The 21,773-nt window shown below is 41.6% G+C and overlaps 1 protein-coding gene across 9 annotated transcripts in view; it reads left to right on the top strand.

Moving 5' to 3' along the window:
* The window catches only part of LOC124721404 (protein O-linked-mannose beta-1,2-N-acetylglucosaminyltransferase 1-like), a 2,183,308-nt gene that overhangs the window by 1,808,298 nt on the left and 353,237 nt on the right, over positions 1 to 21,773 (top strand). Inside the window, exon 1 of one of the 9 annotated variants that reach the window (XM_047246350.1) lies at positions 13,837 to 13,890. The exons of the other annotated variants lie outside the window; for them this stretch is intronic. The gene's annotated coding sequence lies outside the window, so the exon portion shown is untranslated. Of the gene's footprint in view, positions 1 to 13,836; positions 13,891 to 21,773 lie in introns of those variants that run through there. 9 annotated transcript variants of the gene reach the window in all.

Here is a 21,773-nt window from a genome sequence, read left to right as displayed (position 1 = left end):
TGGGTACCATGTTCAACCCTACATGCAGTTTTTGCTCGGCACGATAGTATTTACCAGAAGGACAATCCAACGTGTCATACAGCTCTTAGTGTACGTGCGTGATTCTGAGAGCACCAGGATGAGTTTAGCGTACTCTTCTGGGCACCAAACTCCCCGAATTTAAATCCATTTGTGGGACCATCTCGATTGGTGGATTCTCAACTGAGAAACAGTTGACTACGGGACTGGAGTCGACGTAGCTGCACATCCCTTTCAGTACCTTCCAAAACCTCTTTCCCTCTCTTCCTGCATGTCTCGCAGCAGTCGTGCTTCAAAGAGTGATTAGTCAGGCTTCTGACAGGAGGTCACATTAATGTAAATGGACAGTGTATCATGGTACGCGTGTTATAAATTACATCTAGTATAGAATACTACACTTACAAATTACAATAATGCACATAAAACACTTAGTTTACATTCTTTCATGATAAGTACAATAATAAATACAAATTACGGGAAGGTAGGTTTAAACTACGACTGTTGGCAGCAATGGACATTAGACAAAGTGGTGGACAAGGGAGAGAAAGAAGGTGATGGCCATATACTTTAATGTTTGGGGAACCTTTGTAAGGCTGACGGGAGGACGTGTTTCAACTTCTTAAAAGCAACAGGGCATTGAATCGTGCGCAGTGTGCGGCTTAGTTTGTTCCAGAGGCGGATTACAGAAGCAGCGAAAGAGTTTGCGAATGTTTTTGTGTTATAAATGGGCGCAGCTAGTACGCTAAATAAATGAGAACTTGCGTTTCGATTATGATGAGATGACAGGTATTTAATCTCTGATGGGAGGTGCTGGGCTGCTCACGAACTGAGGAGCCAATGAAGTAGACGCTACACATGGTAGTCATTTAAATGCGCCTGGCTGCTACCAGCCGAACTGGACTTACGGAGCACTGACACGGTAATATAAACGAATGTTGCATAAGTAACACACGCAGACATTCGTGGTTAGTTCTGACCGCCTTTTGTTTTCACTGTTCGTGTCGTCTTGGTTTACAGGGTAACGGTGGATGTTCGCTACGACGACTGTACAACTGCAGTTGGTTCGAGTTTGTTGAAAATAGTCATCATGACGTTTTATACATGTGTGTGAAGTGCAGGTGAAACATAATATTGCACCATCTCTGTGTAGTGATCCAAATTGGCTGTAATTGTGATCTGCATTTCATTTTCGGTAAAGTAACTTCCGCGAACGTCTCCTGATAAAACTGCATATGAGGGTGTCAGCTAGGAACTATATACAAATTGCATTATGAAGTTCCTCTTGATGCATACCCACGTGGTGGTTGCCTGAATTGATTATGAGCTGTATAATTCATTTTGTAAAGGAAGGAATTCCGTCGAATAGCTACAATTTTCCTTGGCGTTAATTAGCAGAAGGTTTCTGATATGTACTCTGGAGGCCTGCATGTATCATAACTGACGAATTAAATGCAATTCCTAAGTGATCTGCTTTGCAGACTAATACTGAACTTTAATACGTTTGATTCTTCGTTTTTAATTCAGACACGTTGTTCCCCGATTTCTTTTATATGTGAAACTGCAATGTAATTTCGATGTGAGCTGTTCCATTATAACTGAAATTTTGGATGTTATCATGAAAATTATTGGACCCATTGTCTGTCTCGATGTAGCTAGATTTATGTCATCTCTGCACTTATACCTCTGAAATATGCTCTCTGACAGTCTGCAGAACGTATCAATTGCTTTGACGCAGATATTTTTGTTTGTGATGTGTTGCATTATGTTTGTCATGAATTTATAGTAGCCACTCTGTTATGTGACATGAAGTCATTCTGACGCACCATACAGGTAATTTCTTTTCTTGCAACGTTCTTAAAACTTCTAAGGAAACATTTTTATTGAAGTGGCCTGTTGGGTAGAAGCGAGCAGTATCCCAGTTTATAGTCAACATTTTTTCCCATGTAGATGAGTAATTATAAGGGGCCATCAAAAAGTCTCCGTTTACGGGAGTTGCGGCAGCGTATATGCGTGCAGTAAATGTGCGACGTTATTACCAAATACGTTCAAACAGAACCAGTGCTGTTATTCTTTCCTTGGCTGCCGAAGGACACGTGCAGATAGACATCCATAAGAGAATGAAGAATGCGTACGGGGCAGCATGTCTGGGGGAAAACCAAGATCGAGGAATGGTGCGCCAAGTTCCATGCTGGTCGCGAATCGACACAAGACACTGGACGATCCCATATCGCAAATGTCGTAATGAAGAGGCTACGCCAACTCAAGTGGGTGACACCCGAGCACCCGCCCTGTTGTGCTGATCTCTCCCCATGCAGTTATCACGCCTTCGGTCACATAAAAAAGCATCGAAGGGTTGACGATTCTTGTCGGACGAGGATGTGCAGCGGACAGTTAGGGATTTCTTCACGCAGCAGGACATGATGTTTCACCAGACACGTATATTGAACCTGCGGCGCTGGTGGTATGGTTCCGTCAATGCTCAAGTGATTTTTCCGGATCGACGTACTGATTCTGGGCTGCACGGCCTTCGAACGGACTTTGTGATCGCCCCTTATATTTATATTTCTCTGCATTCCGCTACTAGACTTAAACTACCCAAAAACTCTTTATTGAATGTACAAATAGATCAGTCTCACTCTAGTAATAGATCTCGTATTCACAAGTAATACCCGTTACTTCGGCACAGTACAGTGAACAAGACCGTTTGAATAGATGACGCCAGAGTCTTTTCCATTTCAATAATTTCATTACGCCTTGCGTGCAAACACGTTTTCTTCTGCTATACTGAAAATACCCTCACAAAAATTCTCAGTACGTCAACGTCTACAGCCATGTTTCTCACTTTTTTCATTATACCCTGTAATATGATATGGTAATATAAAAGTGTAATCACGTTGCTATACATTTATACGTAAATAAGTTAATCATCTAAGATATTATTAATCAAATCCAGTGATTTCTACAGTAGATTTGGGTTGTGCTTATTAGCACAAGCACAACGTCTTGTTGACTTGCCACACATAATACTACATATTCAATCATCACTTTTATGCGCATCAAATGTTTTTCACGATTGTCTCTATGTCGGTTTTAATGTGTTGTGGATGCGCTCTACAACATTTTGAATATTTTAACTGTGACAAGTTCAAAATCTAAACTGTATCGCACTGTGCCATTTATGAAACTTATTTTTGCACCTGCCTTAGTGTGAGATTCATAAGCTTATTTTGTGTATTGGGAACAGGTTGTTGAAAAAAAGGGAGAAAAACTTTATGTGTGTATTTTTTATGTTTTATTATTGAGAGAACTGCCAGACTGACGTTTCGAGGGGAGACGTGTCTCGGAGCTCCTTCGGTTTGTGTGTTTTCCATGTAACCCAAGAGTCCGGGTTCGTGCCCTGATTAGAAACGAAGTTGTAATCTGTCAGAAATTTCACTGTGCTGCTCATCCTGCCTCAACATATCTGACATCCATACATTGCACTCACATTCATTGCTATCATTTATTTTAATATTAATTAGGTAGAAGAACGCTAATAGCAAACAGTGAGACTTTACCTTCCGTTCTTGCACGATTTGCAGCTTGTACGGTTAAACATTTAAATCTTCACGGATCAGTCTCGTGATAGAAATTGACTGTAACTGCTTTCTTACTCGCTTAGCGCCGTGGGCTCACCAAGACTGAGTAGTGGCCAAACCTCGAATTTGTGTGAAATACGTGTTCTTCTCGCTGTCTGATTTCTTATCATAGCCAATCTTGTCCACCCAGAATTTGCAGTTCATTTCTTCATGGCTTGTTTCGAGCGCGCCTGAACGCTGGAAAATCCATCGGAATCCCTTGTACACAACTTCAAAATTATCATTGCTTGGGGGGGGGGGGGGGGGGCATATTTACATGGTGAAAACTCACTGATTTCTGTTAGACTGCCTGTAAATGTCAACCATTTGAAGACGAGCCTTCGGTGACTCGAATGCCAGTGAACGGCTTTTTTGGAAAGCAGTTTAAAGCTATTATTAAGCTAGTATTAATTCTAACCATCCGCTAGTTTACTCGATTATTTTGTAGTTCCGTTCATTCGCATTTCCTTTCAATTATTCTGGGGAGCAGCGTTCTTCTTGTCTCTTGCTCTTCGGAGCACAACAAAGCTTGGGCGTTACAGATTTATTACACAGCGCCCCAGAGCAAGCTTAGTGCACAATCTTCAGCTCTGCCTGCATTGACGGGTGACATCGCTGTCCTGGGAGGAGTAAGATTCACGTCTCTCTCCTGCCACCCTGCTTTAAATTTGCCTAAATAACTTCAGGCAAACGGCGCGTGATAGATCTTCCAGCAAGGCCACTGCCGAATCCTTCCTTCTTACCCCTCCATCTGGCCAAATGCTGTTTCTCTAATAAGCTGTCGAGCGAGACTCAAAATCGTAAATAAGTTATCTAACCGCAGTGTGTTCACAGTTCGTAAATTAACCGATGGAAAGGAATAGCTAAACGGTTAGTTTTATATCAGAAGTTTTGACGTCTGAGAACGCTTTAATATGGCATTATCACCTTCCACAATAGCACTCATGGTCAGGACTGTAGTTCGTTGGCTTCATGCTTGCTAGCCACGTACTTGTAATACGTACATGTTTTACTCTTTATGTATTATAGTCCTGGACAACTGTTAGAGGGTGCTATAAAGTGTTTGGTAACATGGATTTAAAACGTGTAAGACAACTGTTAGACATGAAACTGTTTTGTTGAGCGGAGCTTTATTTCTGAGCAAGGCCTTTCAGCATTTATTTACGGATTACGGCTGTTACCACACCCACTCAACGAAAGTTGCACATATTTCCGGAAATGCATCGTTGCCACGGTAGATGGCTCTGACGAATGAAAGTTCCTCTGACTACATACCGTGTGGTCCTTTTGTGTTGCAGGCTGTGTGATTGACTCAGCGTACTGTAAACAGCAGAATGCTCTAGTATTTATGTCAGGAACAAGCCGATATGGTGTTTGTGTACGGTCAAGCAGATGGAAACGGTCGAGAGGCAACACAGCTATACTAAAACAAGTACTCTCATAGACACCAACCAAATCACACATTTCAAGCCCATTTTGGGCGTTTGTGTAATCATGGTTGTTTCAGTCAACTTCAAGTACGATCGGAGGGCACGTAAACCATTAGACAAATTGTTTCTCCCATATTATTCTTTCTCCTTCTATATGTTTTCAAATAAAAATCGTAGAAACGTTCTAATTGTCATTTTTTCCAAAAAGTGCGTTTTCTGGGCTGTTGTGTTCTCAGCACTGTTACATGTCCCTAGATTTGTTACTAGCGCCAGATAGTGGTGAAAATTTTTCAAACATTCATTTCTAGATGGCGTATTTGCGCCAAGCAGAGCTTCCTTTTGGGGCGGCTAAAGGAACAAGGACGGAAGATCAGCGTTTAACGTCTTGACGACAACGAGATCATTACAAACGGAGCTCAAGCTCGGAGTGTTGTTTTAACGAATGGGAAGGAAATCGGCCGTGCTCTTTCAGAGGAACTATCCCGGTATTTGCCTGGAGCGATTTAGAGAAATCACGGAAAACTTAAATCTGGATGGTCGGTCACGAATTTAGTCGTCGTCCTCCCGAATGCGCGTGCAATGTGCTAACCACTGCCCCATCTCGCTCGCTCTAGAGTTCGAACTGCCATGTGTCAAAGCCTTCGTTCCACAAAAATTGTACAAAATTGATGACTCAGTTAAAGCTATGAATCCATTCCATGTAATTCCAATGCATACAACTTACTTCTCTGATTCTATAGCTGCTGCTGAAATATTTTTGTCAATACAGGAACGTAAGATCTCACAAATGCAGTATAATGAAAGTGTCACATATTTATACATCTCACGTACCTATTAAAAATTCTTATCCTGAAACAGAAGAATGGAAAAATATCAATGTATTCAAAAAATGACAGACCATGGCTGATGTATGCCATGCTGCAGTTTATCTGTAAGGCCAGCTATGTTTATTCATAGTAGCAAAACAGAAAGACCTGCTGACAATTTTGTCATTGGTTCTTAAAGACTGTAGCGAGTTCTACAGTAAACTCTTGGGAGAACATAGTTGTGTAAGATACGTAAGTCAATACTGACAGATTTTTTTCTTGAACTTAATTCTATTATTTTCTTGTAAAAAATGTAAAAGATATGAGAAATGATTTGTGTTGAGTTCATTTCTACTAGTTGAAACATTACTATTGCATTTCTGTACTTGTATTATAACAAGCGATGAGTAGTGCTCAGCTGGGCAGTGTGGCCGTGCGGTTCTAGGCGCTTCAGTCTGGAACCGCGTGGCCGCTACGGTCGCGGGTTCGAATCCTGCCTTGGGCATGAATGTGTGTGATGTCCTTAGGTTAGTTAGGTTTAAGTAGTTCTAAGTTCTAGGGGACCGATGACCACAGATGTTAAGTCCCATAGTGCTCAGAGCTATTTGAACCAGTAGTGCTCAGTATTAATAGCACTTGAAGCAAAAACTTTCGTAGTGGCAGCTAGAAACAGTCAGTTACGAGGAAATGCACCTGAAACATTCTTACCAAATTGTTTTCTGATGTATCTCATTACTTTTTGCAATGATGCTGCGAGCAATGTAATTCTGTGATATCAGAATTCCCTTCTCCAGTTTTTGGATAGAAATAAGTTACGTACGCAAAGAGTCTCCTGACAAATGTGCGGTTTGGCGCTTACAACGTTTGACATTCCCACTCTTCAGATGTCCATTCATCACGATTCCTTGTTCGTTCCTTGCGGAAGAAAAGTGTTTCCTTGTAACGATACCCATGTTTCTTGAAAGATTAGAAAACAAATGAGGAGACTCGAACACAGGACGGGCACTCTTCCGATCATCCGCCGCAGCCGGCTGGTCGACGGCTGGCCCTTTCGTATGATTTTCGAAAGGATCGTATAAACTATGAACGTCGGCTACTGACAAACGTTGGAGGAGCACATCGTACTAAGGCAGCATTTCCTACATGAAAGTATGTACAACTGTACGAATGATAAGCAAAACCGGGGAATCGCTGGTTAGTGATAGGAACAATCGAATGAAAACCAATGGTTCCGTCCGTTGTAGGTTTGGATTCGTCTGACCCTCGGCTTATTCCATTCTGAGCAGAATCAATCGATCGTTTTCGTGTTGTGAAATCTTATTGTTGACTGCACTTTCTTATCACCTGTCGTCACTGTTATTTTAGTCCTGAAATTTGATTTTCATTTGACGGCAACAAGTAGCTTTTAGTTCACTTTTCAGTCCGTGTTTGTGAATAGCGCGTTTACATAATGGTGAATTTTGTGTCTGGATCAAAATGTCGAAAGGCTCAGTTGTGGGGAATGGTGAAAATCGTACGGATCGATAAAAAGTGATCATCTAGACCGATTTAATGCGATATACAGTATGTGCAGCACCAGCCCAGATAGCCGAGCGTGTTAGCACGCTCCTGGGATTCGGGTAGGCGCGCCGGTCCCGGATCGAATCCACCAGGCGGATTAACGACGAGGGCCGGTGTGCCAGCTAGCGTGGATGTGGCTTATAGCGGGTTTCCCCACATCCAATTTGGTGAATACGTGGCCTGGTACCCACGTCCCGCCTCAGTTATACGATTTCCGAACATTTAGTAAAGGGTTCTCACAATTTCACGTGTGCTGTATAAAGGCAAAAGAAAGACAAAAAGGAAAGAAGATACTGCATCTGCAAGGATGATTCGTAGTCCGAAACTATGTTCCAAGAATATTAACGAATGACACATTTTTGGGAAAATAATATATTTGCGGCAAGTCGCAGTACATGCTGAAAAACGCAAGTAGTCACCAAATAACTTAAAAAATTGTATCCTATCAGCTTTTTGTTTACGTCACCTCAGCATTTACCGAAGGGGAATTATCGGTGATGGGTACAAAGCAGCGGGAAGAGAGAAACAGTGCTTCAATATACAGGGCGTTCCCATAAGAGGGTGCAAAAATGTAACAGGACACAGAGAATGCTCCACTGAACAGTTTGAGGGTTGGGAACCTGGCGTCGGACAAGCCAGTCTAGGGAGATACGGAAGTCAACCTGTCTACCGCCTTGTCTTACATTACTGTTTTCCATCTTATTTACAACTAACATGTGTACAAATTTACACTTAATGTGCTGTTTATTTACATGCACATTCTTTATTTCATGCAAGGAAACAAGGAGGACAGGCCTCATTACTAGGAAGTCATGATGCAGCTTTTGTTTACTTTACTTGTCCATAAGGTGGCTCTGTTGTATCGTATTTACATTGTCCCACGACAGAACGCGCTATGAATAAACGACAGACCCATTCATTACTCAGTGCTATTCAGAGACGTACTGTACAATACAGTACCATCTTAATGCTGTATTTCCTGGTCGCTGGATTGGAAGGGAAGGTCCTATTCCATGGCCTGCGAGGTCACGTCAGCTGAATCGCCTTGGTTATTTCGTATGGGGATATCTAAAGTCACTTGTGTATGAGACCCTAGTGGATACGGAATGGAATTAGTTGCCAGAATTGTAGCTGCCTGTGATGTGATTCTAAACACACCAGGGACATTTGTCACGGTGCATCAGAATCTTGTTCGCCGATGTCATGCTTGCACTGAGGTTAATGACAGTTTTAGCACATTTTGTAAGATACAATAAAAATTGTACGTTCATTGTGTCAGTGATGGTACTTCCAGTTAACTGTAAGTAATGTAAACAAAGAAGTACACAGTAATGTGATTTTATTCCTATTACCTCCTTAAGCTATCATCTCCGACCCAAGGTTCAAAAAAATGGCTCTGAGCACTATGGGACTTAACATCTATGGTCATCAGTCCCCTAGAACTTATAACTACTTAAACCTAACTAACCTAAGGACATCACACAACACCCAGTCATCACGAGGCAGAGAATATCCCTGACCCCGCCGGGAATCGAACCCGGGAACCCGGGCGTGGGAAGCGAGAACGCTGCCGCACGTCCACGAGCTGCGGACTCCCAAGGCTCCCTTCCTCAAATTGTTCAGTGCAGCATCCTCTCTATACCCTGTTAAACTTTTGCACGCTCTTACGGAAACATCCTATATTTAAATTACCAAAGTGATTATTCATTTACTTAAACATAAATTTACAATGTGGCACCAGCTATTGAAACCAACCAAAAATTGATATTTAATGTCAGAAGTAAGAAAAAATCGTATATAAGTAATAAATACATAAATTTTGAAAATTCTTCCTTTTGGAAGTATACTTTTTTATTTACCTCTCCTTGAAATAAGATAATTGTCTGTAAATGAAGTTGGCTCATTTACGACCTCAAAGTATGAGCAAGTATGTAAATGAAAATATTCCTTCCCAGAGACTGAGTGAAAACATTCATATAACTGACATAAATGTTAGAGACATATCGGTCGGTTGTCTCACGTTATGCAAAACCCCAGATCAAGTAAGAAACGGATTGCTCGATCGCTTGGTCTTGCACGCAACCCTTGTCAGGGAACGACCACCAGGCGGTGACAGTGTCACACCCTTACTTGTGGCACCAACCACTAGATGGCACTGGCACTCCGTTCTGGGAAATATGTGGCAACCTCGTCCGAACTTGTGCAGCCACTAGTATCTTTCCAGCGTCTGGCGTCTGTGAAATACAGCTGTTTCTGACATACCGTTGCTAGTGGATTGAGTCGTCATGCCGAGTGCCTGCGAGTACATCAACTGTGGAAGGAGTAGACGAACAAATCCTGAGCGAAAAATGTTCACATTTCCCGTCAAAAATAAAGAAAGGTTACGAAAGTGGATTTTAACTTCAGGTAAATTAATAAATTAGTTACGAGTAAGAATTAATAAAGAGCCCTAAGCATTCGATCCTGTTATGATGACGACGAACGAGTCGACGTCAATGTTGACTGGTGGCCAATGCTAAATAGAAATCACAGCAGGTTTGTCAGTAATGTCGATAAGGTAGGGCGCTGGCTGCACGGTTTGGATCTGCAACGACTAAAATAATTAGAAGTCGTTGGTAAAAAATAATATATGTTGTACTTGACTGGTTGTAAAGGATTCTTCGTGGCTGCATACATATAATTATAAACAGTTAGCTATTGAGGCCTCACTTAGGCCATACGTCACGAAGCCCCTTGTTAGAGGTTGCTTCCTATCAGCTGAAGGCTATGCTACTTTACTACTTGACGTCCCAAGCAAGAGTGGACGAGAGCTCGCTATAAACTTGATACAAGCCGCGGAGCGGCGCTGGTCGTGACTCGCGGGTCCAACGATACTAATACGGACCGCGGTCGATAACTGCAACCCCTAAGTGCGGTATCGAACGTTGATACCACAGATCCTATCTAAATTTTGTAGATCTTATATTCTGATATAACGTGGCAGCCCTTCCTGTGCAAGAATCATATGATACAACTTTTAAATGAAATCATTGTTGCGATTTGACTTTTTTTAAACTGTTTATTCATTTCACTATCTTGATTATGGCTGTAGAGGCATTTTTGTGTGCAATGTGAAAACTGAAACCAATATAAGATGTGATCTTGGTTAAAACCACTCGAACCCGGTGAGCGAAAAACATTCACATAGCTGACGCACTGGTTTCATTCGTTTGTTTCATTTGACTGAAACAGCTTACTGAACGAAAAAATAGTCGACTGACCATTCGGTTATTAAGAGCAGTCGACTGACCTATCACTACCGCCGAGTGTACACGTCCCTTGCTGGCTTTGGCCGTCTGTACTGCCAGCTAGATTATCAAAGCGGGGCCGGCCACGGCGTGCCAAACTTAATACGGGCTGCGTGCGGGACACATCTCCGCCTATCTCGGCTTTTCTCATTCCTTCCTGGAAATACTCGGTACGGATCGACATTTCATTCAGTATTGTCGTGTGGCATTTTTCGGTCGTACCAACTAACTTCAGTTCGGCAGAATTGTGGTATCAGCGTTGTTTAGCCTTCGCTGTTTGTTCCTGAGAAGAGGTCTGTTCTGAAAGAAGATCCGACTGGTTGCGAAATGAAAACCGCAGTGAAAATCAAAAACTTTTTGTTCACAACGGTTAGCCACATCTTCTAGCTACCTCCCTAAATAGTCGCCGATCTTATTCAAGACATTTGTCCTGGCGTTGTACAAACTTTCCAGTACCCTTGTCACAGAAAGCAGCCGCCTGTGCTTTCCGCCAATTCTCTACGTTGGTCTGCCTTTCGTTGTTTGTGCCAAAATGTTGTCATCGTAGCCAGCGGTTCATGTGAGCAGAGATGAACAACGGAGGTAGTCAATTAAGGGCCGTATTGTGGGTGGTCAAACACTTCCCATCGAAAACGCTGCAGGAGTGTCTTCATTGCCCCTGTAGAATGCGGCTGAAAATTGTCTTGAAGAAAGAAAAGCATGATACATACTAAGATGGTATCTGTTCTTTCGGATATGTCCGAAAGAACAGATACCATCTTAGTATATATATAGTTAAGGCTCACCGGCCACATGACCATCTTCTTCTTCTGTGCGAAAGCACAAGCAGTGCCCGAACTCTTACGGGAATCGGCAACGCGCCGCGAGTAATGAGTATAATGGGCGGGGGCACTACGAATGTAGTGCGGGACAATACGTTGAGAATGTGGGTTTCGCGGCAGGCGTGCTAGAGATAAATCCCTGCAGTCGCGCTATCCTCTGTGTCCTCGGTGGCTCAGATGGCTAGAGAGTCTGCCATGTAAGGAGGAGATCCCGGGTTCGAGTCCCGGTCGGGGCACACATTTTCATCTGTCCCCGTTGACGTATGTCAGCGCTTGTAAGCAGCTAAGGGTGTTCATTTCATTGTAATTAGAAACGCATGACATTTATGTAATGTGGGCTGCATACTTTCTGGCAAAATCTCTCACCAGATCCACATACTTGGCGGGAGACAGTTGTTTTAGGCATTTCTGCGTGATCACTTTGCGCTCTGAACTGAAAAGAGCGACGCAAAGCGATCGACAGGCACACTAAAGACGCTGTCCAACACATATGTGCAAAGTTCCATCGGATTTTCACAGTGGTTTCCATTTCGCGCCTAATCGGACCTTATTTTCCGAATACGCCTCGTATAACGGACGTTCAAAGCTCCAGTGGCCCAAAGGAGGCAGTCTAACGATCTATGGTCGCAAACTTTTAAAAGTGAACGGAAATGCACACGAGATGGATGAGAATTCTCATTAAATATTATGCAATCGTATAAGCGATGGTTACTGCAAACCTGCTACGCAACGATATGCACGAAAAGCTGCCAATGAAAGAACAAACAATTAAAATGATCGAAAGACGGGATTCATTGTTGTTTACATCAAAAAGGACTTTATGCTAAATTTGCAGTCATGCAGCTCACGAAGAAATTAGTGGTACGACTATTAAAATTTATGAAGTTGTACGCAGTATCTCATTGTCAGTTGCAACAGTTTTCGATGGAATTGAACGAAGAGAGTGGAGACTTTATATATTACTGCAAAATACATTAGTCGCATCAAGGGGCGTGACTGGAATGAATTTTCGATTCAATACTCGCTGTCATTGAATTTATGATGAAAAAAGGAGTTCAGGAACGAAAATTAGAAAGCCCAGGATGGATTGCAGATCTTTCATTTTAAGTGGGCTTGACTGCACTCTCCCGACACTAAAAGACTGCAAGGCGAGAAACAACTGCTTTCTGATTTGACGAGGACGCATCTAAAAAGAAAATAGCGTTATGGAAGGGACACACAGAAGGGACACATTCCGTAAGCTCAGTGCTGTTAAAGAAAATGTGAGGTTTCAGGATTCATTGTGGCCTCGGAAGAATTACAGGGATAGTTTCCTAAACGTCTTGAGGACAATGCCAGTCTTACATCTATTTTCGAAATGGTTTCGAGTCCGTTTGTTTTTTGAGTTCAAAGCCCCCCTGTGCACGTGCAGATGTAAGCGACTGACCTGCAAGGTAGCTCCCGTTTCATTGACAAATCCTTCTGCGTTAAAGCTATCCAGGAGGCGTATGTTACTTTCTTCAGGTAGAGTTTCCACGTCTCCATACTGGGATAGCAAAGGTGCTACAATACTTAGATTATCATATTTGTGTGAAAGACTTTTTTCGATAATGAAAGTCACGATTACGTGGCAGCCTGAATGCGAAACTCTGTGAAAATGTCTGTGCCTGTCTCTATGCCGACAGTTTTTACCGTATAAAAATTATGTCGTTTGCCCGCCAAAAATAATTAAATAATACTGAAAATTTGAATTTCTTGTTATTTTTGTTGTTGTGAAATACGAAGTATAAATCAAAGTCATACGTTGTGCGACTGCACTGCCTTTTAATCCCGGCGCGTTCGCACTTTCTCCCTTTTGCCTCTCCTCGCGCTCAGCAGCGTGCCCTAGCGTGGGAGGAAATGTGCAACGAGGCTGAGCGCTGTGGCGCTACTGCCAGGACGCGTCTCGAGAGCCGAATTCTTGGCTGCTCCCGGGTTAAAGCAACCTCACCCTTTCGCCAGACATCGAATGGCGGGAATGGAATTCTAACGGGGTGCCACCCAGCGTCCATTCCCGAATCGAGTTTTTATTTCTTGCGTGCTTTTTTCGGAAATGCAATGCCGAGTCTTTTGCTTGGCACGAGTGGGGGTGGGCGACCGGCTGCGGCGGCCGTCGCGCGCCGAATGAGCCAACAGGTGCTGCGGCTACGGCGGCGGCGTCGCGGCGGCGGCGGCGGCGGCGGCGGCGGCGGCGGTGCGCGTGCGCGGGGGCTGCACAGGCGCAGGCGGGCCGGCGCTTCTCTGCCACCCGCCGACGCCACCGACGCCGCCGACGCAGTCGCCTCGCAGCCGCAGCCGCAGCAGCAGACACCGGCGTCGCTCCCGCTCCCCAGGTACGCGTAACAATCCGCTCCGCCGCCGTTCGCTTCCAGCCCGTGACGTCGCAACTTTCGTGTCTTCCCCTTCATTCACATTACCAGTTCCAATAACTATTTTGCCATACAAAGAAATATTAAAGTATCAAAATTACGGGTAAAATTATTTATTGTTTACGTTTCTTTATTTTACTATTATTATTATTAATATTATTTTAAAATTGAACGAGCCTTATAATTTCGTCATATGAACAGATGTTGCAAGTTTCATCTTGTTCATCTTCAGGTACCTCCACTCTTTTGCATTCAGAACATTTTTTTACTTGTAACGAAGTCAATTAAAATTCGTGGCTCTGGTAACACGTCCACGTAAAACTAATTCAAGTGTTCAATTGTGATGATACTTGACCCTGTCAGTAGGAGGCTTCATTACTGTATCAATCCGCCTTTCTAATATTTACAGCGTACAGTAGCTGATAGTAGTAAAAATTACCTGGTTATGCACACTCTCAGACTACTTGTACGATTTAACAACTGTTTAAGTTTTTGTTTTTCTATCCTGCGCAGTAATTATGTGTAATTTAGTCCCGTCGACTATTCGGAAGTTCAGTTTCCCAGGGTTTTTGACTATCGGTTGCTTAAATGAGAACAATAAGGCGGCAACATTTAACACGTCCTCAGTGTTTCGCATTAGCCGGCGTGACCACAGTAAAGAGGTCGTCTATGCGGAAAAATTATGTGTCCTCTTGCAGATTAGTCTCAGAAACTTATTCTTGATAAAATGTTAGATTTATGAGCTGAGATAACTGGAGAGAGCTAACAGATTCAGACATAGCGTGGAACATTTTCACGGTTTTCTTCACGATTCTGGTGACAGCAGTGTTGCGTCAACACGTAATAGACTTAACACGTATACACTAGATCTACATTCCATTCGAACTGATGAATTTTGATCATTGGAGCATGATTACCAAATAGTTACAAATTATTATTATTATTATTATTATTATTACTGCTAATTTTCCAGTACTGTTAGCGTTCCATCAGGTGCCAGTTCGTTCCAGATACGTTATCCGAATATACGCCTAATTTATATAAATATCAAGAAGTTTTGTGTCATTTTTCCGTGAAGTGTGCAAATTTTTTTTTCCTCATTAGATTTGTGCGTGATCATGCTCGGGGCAAGTGTCGAAGCTGCCAATATTTCACGTCTATCACAGTGCTACAAGCCGATACCCGGAGCGTGGAAACAGCGCCAAATACAGCGAATTAATGCACCACAATCATTTTAGTCACATCGGCCGGTGGAGCACATGCTGTTCGCATCACGCTCGACGTTCAAAGCGTTATGTCCATTGTTAGAGTGTATTGAGTCACATGTTATCGAAGTACTATTGTGGTTAAAAGTTAAATTATCATTCATAAAAATTACCATTCTGCTTTTATCGTCGTACCTTGCGATTAGTTACGACTTTTTTATTTCATCAGAGAAGAAATGAAATGGGTGTTAACAGTGCATGAAAAGAGCAATCTTATTTTAAATAAGCCTATAAATTATACAGTAGGTGAACTACGTTCAGTATTGTACTCATGAGAAAATGTGCAAAGTTTGAAACATATTAGGCCAGCATCTCTTTGTTTATTGGGAGCACAGCGAGAAATGTGATATATCAGAGCCGGCCTAGTTACGCCTCGAAATCCCTTAACATTTTCCTGACCTCCCGACATGACTCTATGCTGGGATAGAATTAAACGGAACGCTTTGTGGATAAAGTAGGCGAGTTTTATTCCCTTCATTTCATCCATAAATCGTTGCTTTCAGCTTGTCAGTTCTCAAATGCCTTGTATATGAAGTGTGTGTAGACGCTATACACACTACCACACCCAGCAGCGCAAGTACGTCTGAATTTATCGATACATCTCCCTCGCCTTGACGTCTATGGGGTGGGGAGAGGGGGAGGGCGGGGGAGAGGGGGGGATATGGCAAGTTAACATGTCATCCAGTGACCTCACTTAAAATGTGAAGAAATATAAGCACTATTATATTTTTATAGGAATTCCATAAGGTACAGGATAGTTTTCTAAAATACACGAGTGTAATACTGCCAAACATTGCGGATTTCAGACGATATCTTCATCGAGCCTGAAAGGCCGTGCAGTTTGTTATATACATTGACCTCTTTGTAAGTTTTGTTATAATGTAAATTTAATAATTTCACTCCCGCCAGAGGTTCGAGACCTCCTTCGGGCATGGGTGTGTATGTTGTTTGTTCTTAGCATAAGTTAAAGTAGTGTGTAAGTCTAGGGACCGATGACCTAAGCAGTTTGGTCCCTTAGGAATTCACACACATTTGAACATTAATAATTCCAGACAAGTCACATACTGGTAGTTCGTTTTATTAATGGTGAAGAATTTGTGATCGGTCCCTAACAATGAGCTCCTTTTACAAAATGAGATTTAGAATCCTATAATTACACGTGGATTTAGTTCGCTGCTTCTTACTGCAGCAAAACTTGTTCAGATAGCTTCGCTGGAATGTAAATACCTCTGTGATTATTTGCGTATGCGGCAGCTTCATCACCAGACGCGTATCTGAGATGTCACAAGTGCTAACAACTGCATATACAATATTTTCAAGGCTACTAGCACGTCAGCGACCAATGTCACATACTCCAACACTTCTTTGCAGTATTTCCAAATATCTTTTAGACATGCATATGTACTCTTTATCTTTCACAGCTTGAAATCAGCATTTATTTCAAAACAGTTTCGACTATTTTACCAAATTTTCGTTACAAAATCTGTGATTTATGTATCCGCAGGAAGTTTTAAGCGAGTAGTACTGTAACATATTTTTCAGGGTGCTATTTCAGTTTAGTATATTTATTTAATTATTCAAATTGTGCATGTTGGACATGTCAATAGCAGTGTGCAATAAACCAACTTTGATATTGATCGTATTTTTATTTTTACGTAAGGTACGCTCGGTTGGAATTAGAGTATGTAGCACTGACTACACCACTTTTTGTTATTGCTTAAAATTCTTGTCGAAATTAACTGGTATCAAACACAGCTACTTACTTCAAATTAGACGGAATCAGTGCATACAGTAAGCCGTAAGGCCGATAACTGAATCGACAATGTACTTGCTTGCAACAACCGCATTATTTCAGGAAAAATTTTCGTTGAAGCCAGTTTAACGTCATTCTGGCACTGCTCGGATATACCCTACCTGGTTGCCTCAGCAAAGCAGGCCGCTGTGGCCGAGCGGCTATACGCGCTTCAGTCTGAAACCGCACGACCGCTACGGTCGCAGGTTCGAATCCTGCCTCTGGCAGGGATGTGTGTCATGTCCTTAGGTTAGTTACGGTTAAGTAATTCTAAGTTCTACGGGACTGATGACCTCAGATATTAAGTCCCATAGTGCTCAGAGCCATTTTGAGCCACAGCAATTTTTTTTCTTCCCTAATCCTTGTCAGACCATGCTAATGTTCCGTCTCTAATTATCTCGTTGTCGTCGGGATGTAAAATTTTAATCTTAGCTTTAGAAAATATATACCTACATCTGTATTTAGCAAGCCACCTCATGACGTGTGACGAAGCATACCATGTGTATCAGCGTCTACTTTTACGTCTGAAGACTTCTCTCCGTTGAGGATGATATGCTGTGTCCTGTTTGCTACAAACTCTTCGTTACAATCACACAGTTTGTCTGACATTTAGTATGCTCGTATTTTGTTCATTAGGCTTCAGTGCTCAAATGTATTGAACGCCTTCCGGACGTCGAGGAACGCGGCATCTCTGTTGATCCATTGTGGACCCGGGACAGCGGCTGGTCAAATATATATTAAAGAAAATCGCGAAACAGCCGTACGTTGAGAAGTTATTTTATTATATTTTGACTATCGGTTTCGACATTTCAGTATGCCTTCTTCAGACTCCATATGCGATCCTTATACACATTTCCATATGTATCGATATTGGCATACAGGAGCCATCAGTGTCTGGATATCGTGAATTCGTTATTCGACTCCCGAACTCGACAGTGTCTGGATATCGTGAATTCGTTATTCGAGTCCCGAACATGAATACCGAACTCACGATATCCGTACACTGATGGCTCCAGGTTGCCAATATCGATGTATCTGATATCTATATATTAAATGCATATCGGGCCTGAAGATAGCATACTGAAATGCCGAAACCGGTAGTCAGAATAAAATGAAATAACTTCACCAATACGTACCGCTGTCTGGCGATCTTCCTTGATAAAAACAGCACCTACTTACCGCCTGTATTTCCTGCTTTCTGAATCTGACTGACGAACAGAGCAAAATGGATTTCATACGATCTTTGTTTTCGGAACCCATGTTTATTCCAACAGAGCGGATTTTCGGTCTCTAGAAATGCCATAACACACAAGCATAAAACATGTTCGAAAATTCTCTAACAGATCGGCGTCAGAAATAAAGGCCTATAGCTCTGTGCGTCTCTTCGACGACCGTTCTGGGAAACTGAAATGACTAGATTTGCGCTCAAATAAAACTGCGGTTCGGTAGTTTTGGTACAATACATAAATAACGTAGTAAATGGTACGATTAACGGCATTATTGGTAGCATTGGTAGGGAAGGAAACATAAATGAATGTGTGAGAGAGAAAGTGCGAGCCGACGACTTCCTTTTGTTTTTTGTTTGGTCGTTTGTTTTGCAATTATATGAATCGCACATCTTTCATTGTCAGTCCATTCTGTATTTTATATCATTACAAAATATAAATTGTATTTTATAAGTAATAAAAGTTGGTTGATCGCGTAAGTTTTGTCCTTTTATGTAACCAAAGCAATTACTTTTGATGCAAGTACAGATGAAATCATCAGTACAGATAGTCTGCGAAAACCAGCAGCGTCCTCTAACTGGGGAGGTATCAAGAATGGTGTCCCACAGGGCTCAGTCTTGGGTTCCTTATTGTTCTTAATATATATTAAAGACTTACCACTCTGTATTCATGAAGATGCAAGGTTAGTTCTTTTTGCTGATGATACAAGTATAGTAATCGCACTCAACAAGCAAGAATCAGCTGAGGAAATTGCAAATAATGTCTTTCAGAAATTTACTAAGTGGTTCTCTGCAAATGGACTCTCACTAAATTTTGAGAATACACAATTTATACAATTCTGTACACTAAATGGCATAACACCATTGATAAATATAGACTATGAACAGAAGTCTGTCATTAAAGCAGAATACTCAAAATTTCTGGGTGTGTGCACTGATGAGAAACTGAATGGGAATAAACACACCGATGATCTGCTGAAGCGGTTAGGTTCAGCTACTTATGCTGTTAGGGTTATTGCAAATTTTGGTGATGAACATGTCAGTAAATTAGCCTACTATGCCTATTTTCATTCACTGCCTTCATACGGCATCATATTTTGTGGCAATTCGTCATTAAGAGAGAAAGTATTCATTGCATAAAACTGTGTAATCAGAATAATATCTGGAGCCCACCCAAGATCACCTTGCAGACATTTATTTAAGGAACTCGGGATATTCACAGTACCTTCACAATACATATATTCACTTATGAAATTTGTCATTAATAACCCACCCCAACTAAAAAATAACAGTGAAGTGCATAGCTACAACACTAGATGAAATGATGATCTTCACTATTCCGAATTAAATTCCACTTTGGCACAGAAACGGGTGAATTATGCTGCCACAAAAATCTTTGGTCATTTTCCAAATAGTGTTAAAAGTCTGACAGGTTGCCAACCAAAATTTAAAATCAAATTAAAAGAATTTCTGAATGACAACTCCTTCTACTCAGTAGATGAATTCTTAGATATGAAGTAGTAACTGAAAAAAAAAGGTGCAAAGAAAACTTATGTCAAAGTGACACGTTCCACATCATTACGAAATGTCGTATTCATGATCTATGGAACAAGGACTAGTGTATGTAGTGTATATATGTATGTACAAACATAAAAAATCTGTACAATTATTGTTGTTGTTTTGTACTCAATAGAACGTTCACCATCACGATCAAATGAAGACTTTCCTGTTATTATTGATAAGTGCGAAAGTTATTTATGAATAACAGAAACATTTTTTATATAAGCTCGACGAAGTGTTGAAGCGATGTCTGATATGTTTTTGGTTCGGGTTTTTTTTTCTTTTTTAAAAAAATTTGCGTTTGTTTGGAGGAAATTTCGTTTTTGAGCGCTATATGATCAGTCTTAATTTTTTTATCCTTGCTACAGAATTTTTCTGCTTCACGTTACAATTCAAAAATTTTCGAATAAAACTTAAATTAAGCATTGAAAATTTGAGTTACGCTGTAAATAGTTTATTTTCAAGTAACAGTCAGTAGGATAACTTATGTAGAACAAAAATGTTCCTTAAGTGACACATTATTTATACACCTGGTTTTTAGGGGACCTTAGTAAGACACTGATCGCATACGCAAACAAAGGGATCGAAGTAAGGTAACACCCGATACGTATGCAAAACACGTGACGTACAGGTAGCGCGGTACTATCTTAAATGACCAAGGCTGCTAAGAGAACTACAGTAGTTTACGCTTACTTACGATCGTCTACGGTAACCTAAGGTAGTTTCACAAATCTAGGAATGACCTGTGCTTTTTTCCAATCATTACGAACGCCTCGCTCCCCCAGAGACCTACGGTACAATGCTGCCAGAACAGGGGCTAGTTCTGCGCATATTCTATATAGAATCGAATAATTGATTGACAATTTCTTAAAGAAAGACATTGGTGAGTTTCTGAAACTTTGTAAGTTTTCCAGAAACAGTTATCAGCGGTAAATTTAATTCATTCTGCAGCTGCCTAAATGTTTTCATCTGAAAGACAACCATTACTTGGAATGTCGATAGTTCTGACGTGTAAGCAATTAGTGGAATGGAATAAGCATTGAGAATGCTAGTAATAGTTCTTCCTGTCATACGAACTGTGGAGCAGACTTGTAGCGGCGTACCTCTTTAGCCTCCTTACTATCAAGAGGTGGCGCTAGTCGTGAAGGAGGTATGTCGCCTTTCGCACTTGTTTCATACAGCTTTGTGTATACGAAACTTGTCGCCGAAGCTTAAACTGCATCAGAGCGCATCAGTATCCACCTTATGAGGAAGGCTGGACAAAACTCCCCTGCGTGGAGACAACGACTTCCTCTTCCCAGTCAAGTCTCCCTCTAGTGGAGTCACCCTTGCGCCAGAGTCTGAAGGCTTAAAAAGTTCTCATGTGTCCCGTTCCTGAATGTTCTTTGTATGTATCTTGAGGAAGCACAACAACTACGTACGTTGTTTTGAAACTTCGTTTTATGTCTCGACCCGTTACGGGCTTTCGTCTTTCATCTGTTTCCGAATCATACAGTTAAGTCTGAGTTGCAGTTAAGACCGACTTATTATCTCGCTGCAATGAAAATAACCTTGTTCCAGTAGTAAGTTCCCAGCGAGGTGGTATAGTAGTAACACACTGAGCTTCCATTCCGGAGGATAATGATTCAGATTCCCTGTCCGGTCTTTATATTTATGTTTACCGTCGTCCTTTTAAAAGGAGGTGGGCAATTTCCTCTCCCCTCATTCCCCAATCTAAGTATGTGCTCCGTCTATAAGTTAAACCCTAATTTTCCTTTGTTCTTTCATCCATTTCCTAGACATATTATAACTTTTCCACATCTTAGAGTCCACTCAGTTTACAATTTCAAAGCATTATTCGCTACTTAATCGACTTTCTTGTGTCATCTGTCTTCTGAGTGGTCTGACGCGGCTCGCCTCAATTTTCTCCTTCTGGCAGATTCTGCATCGCAGAGTAGCACCTACGCCCTGCGTCCGCAATTATTTTTTGGATATATGCACATCTCTGACTTCCCCTACAGTTTTT

This window comes from Schistocerca piceifrons, chromosome X, assembly GCF_021461385.2.
Source record: "Schistocerca piceifrons isolate TAMUIC-IGC-003096 chromosome X, iqSchPice1.1, whole genome shotgun sequence".
NCBI lineage: Eukaryota > Metazoa > Arthropoda > Insecta > Orthoptera > Acrididae > Schistocerca > Schistocerca piceifrons.
This window is presented reverse-complemented; position numbering and strand designations above follow the sequence as displayed.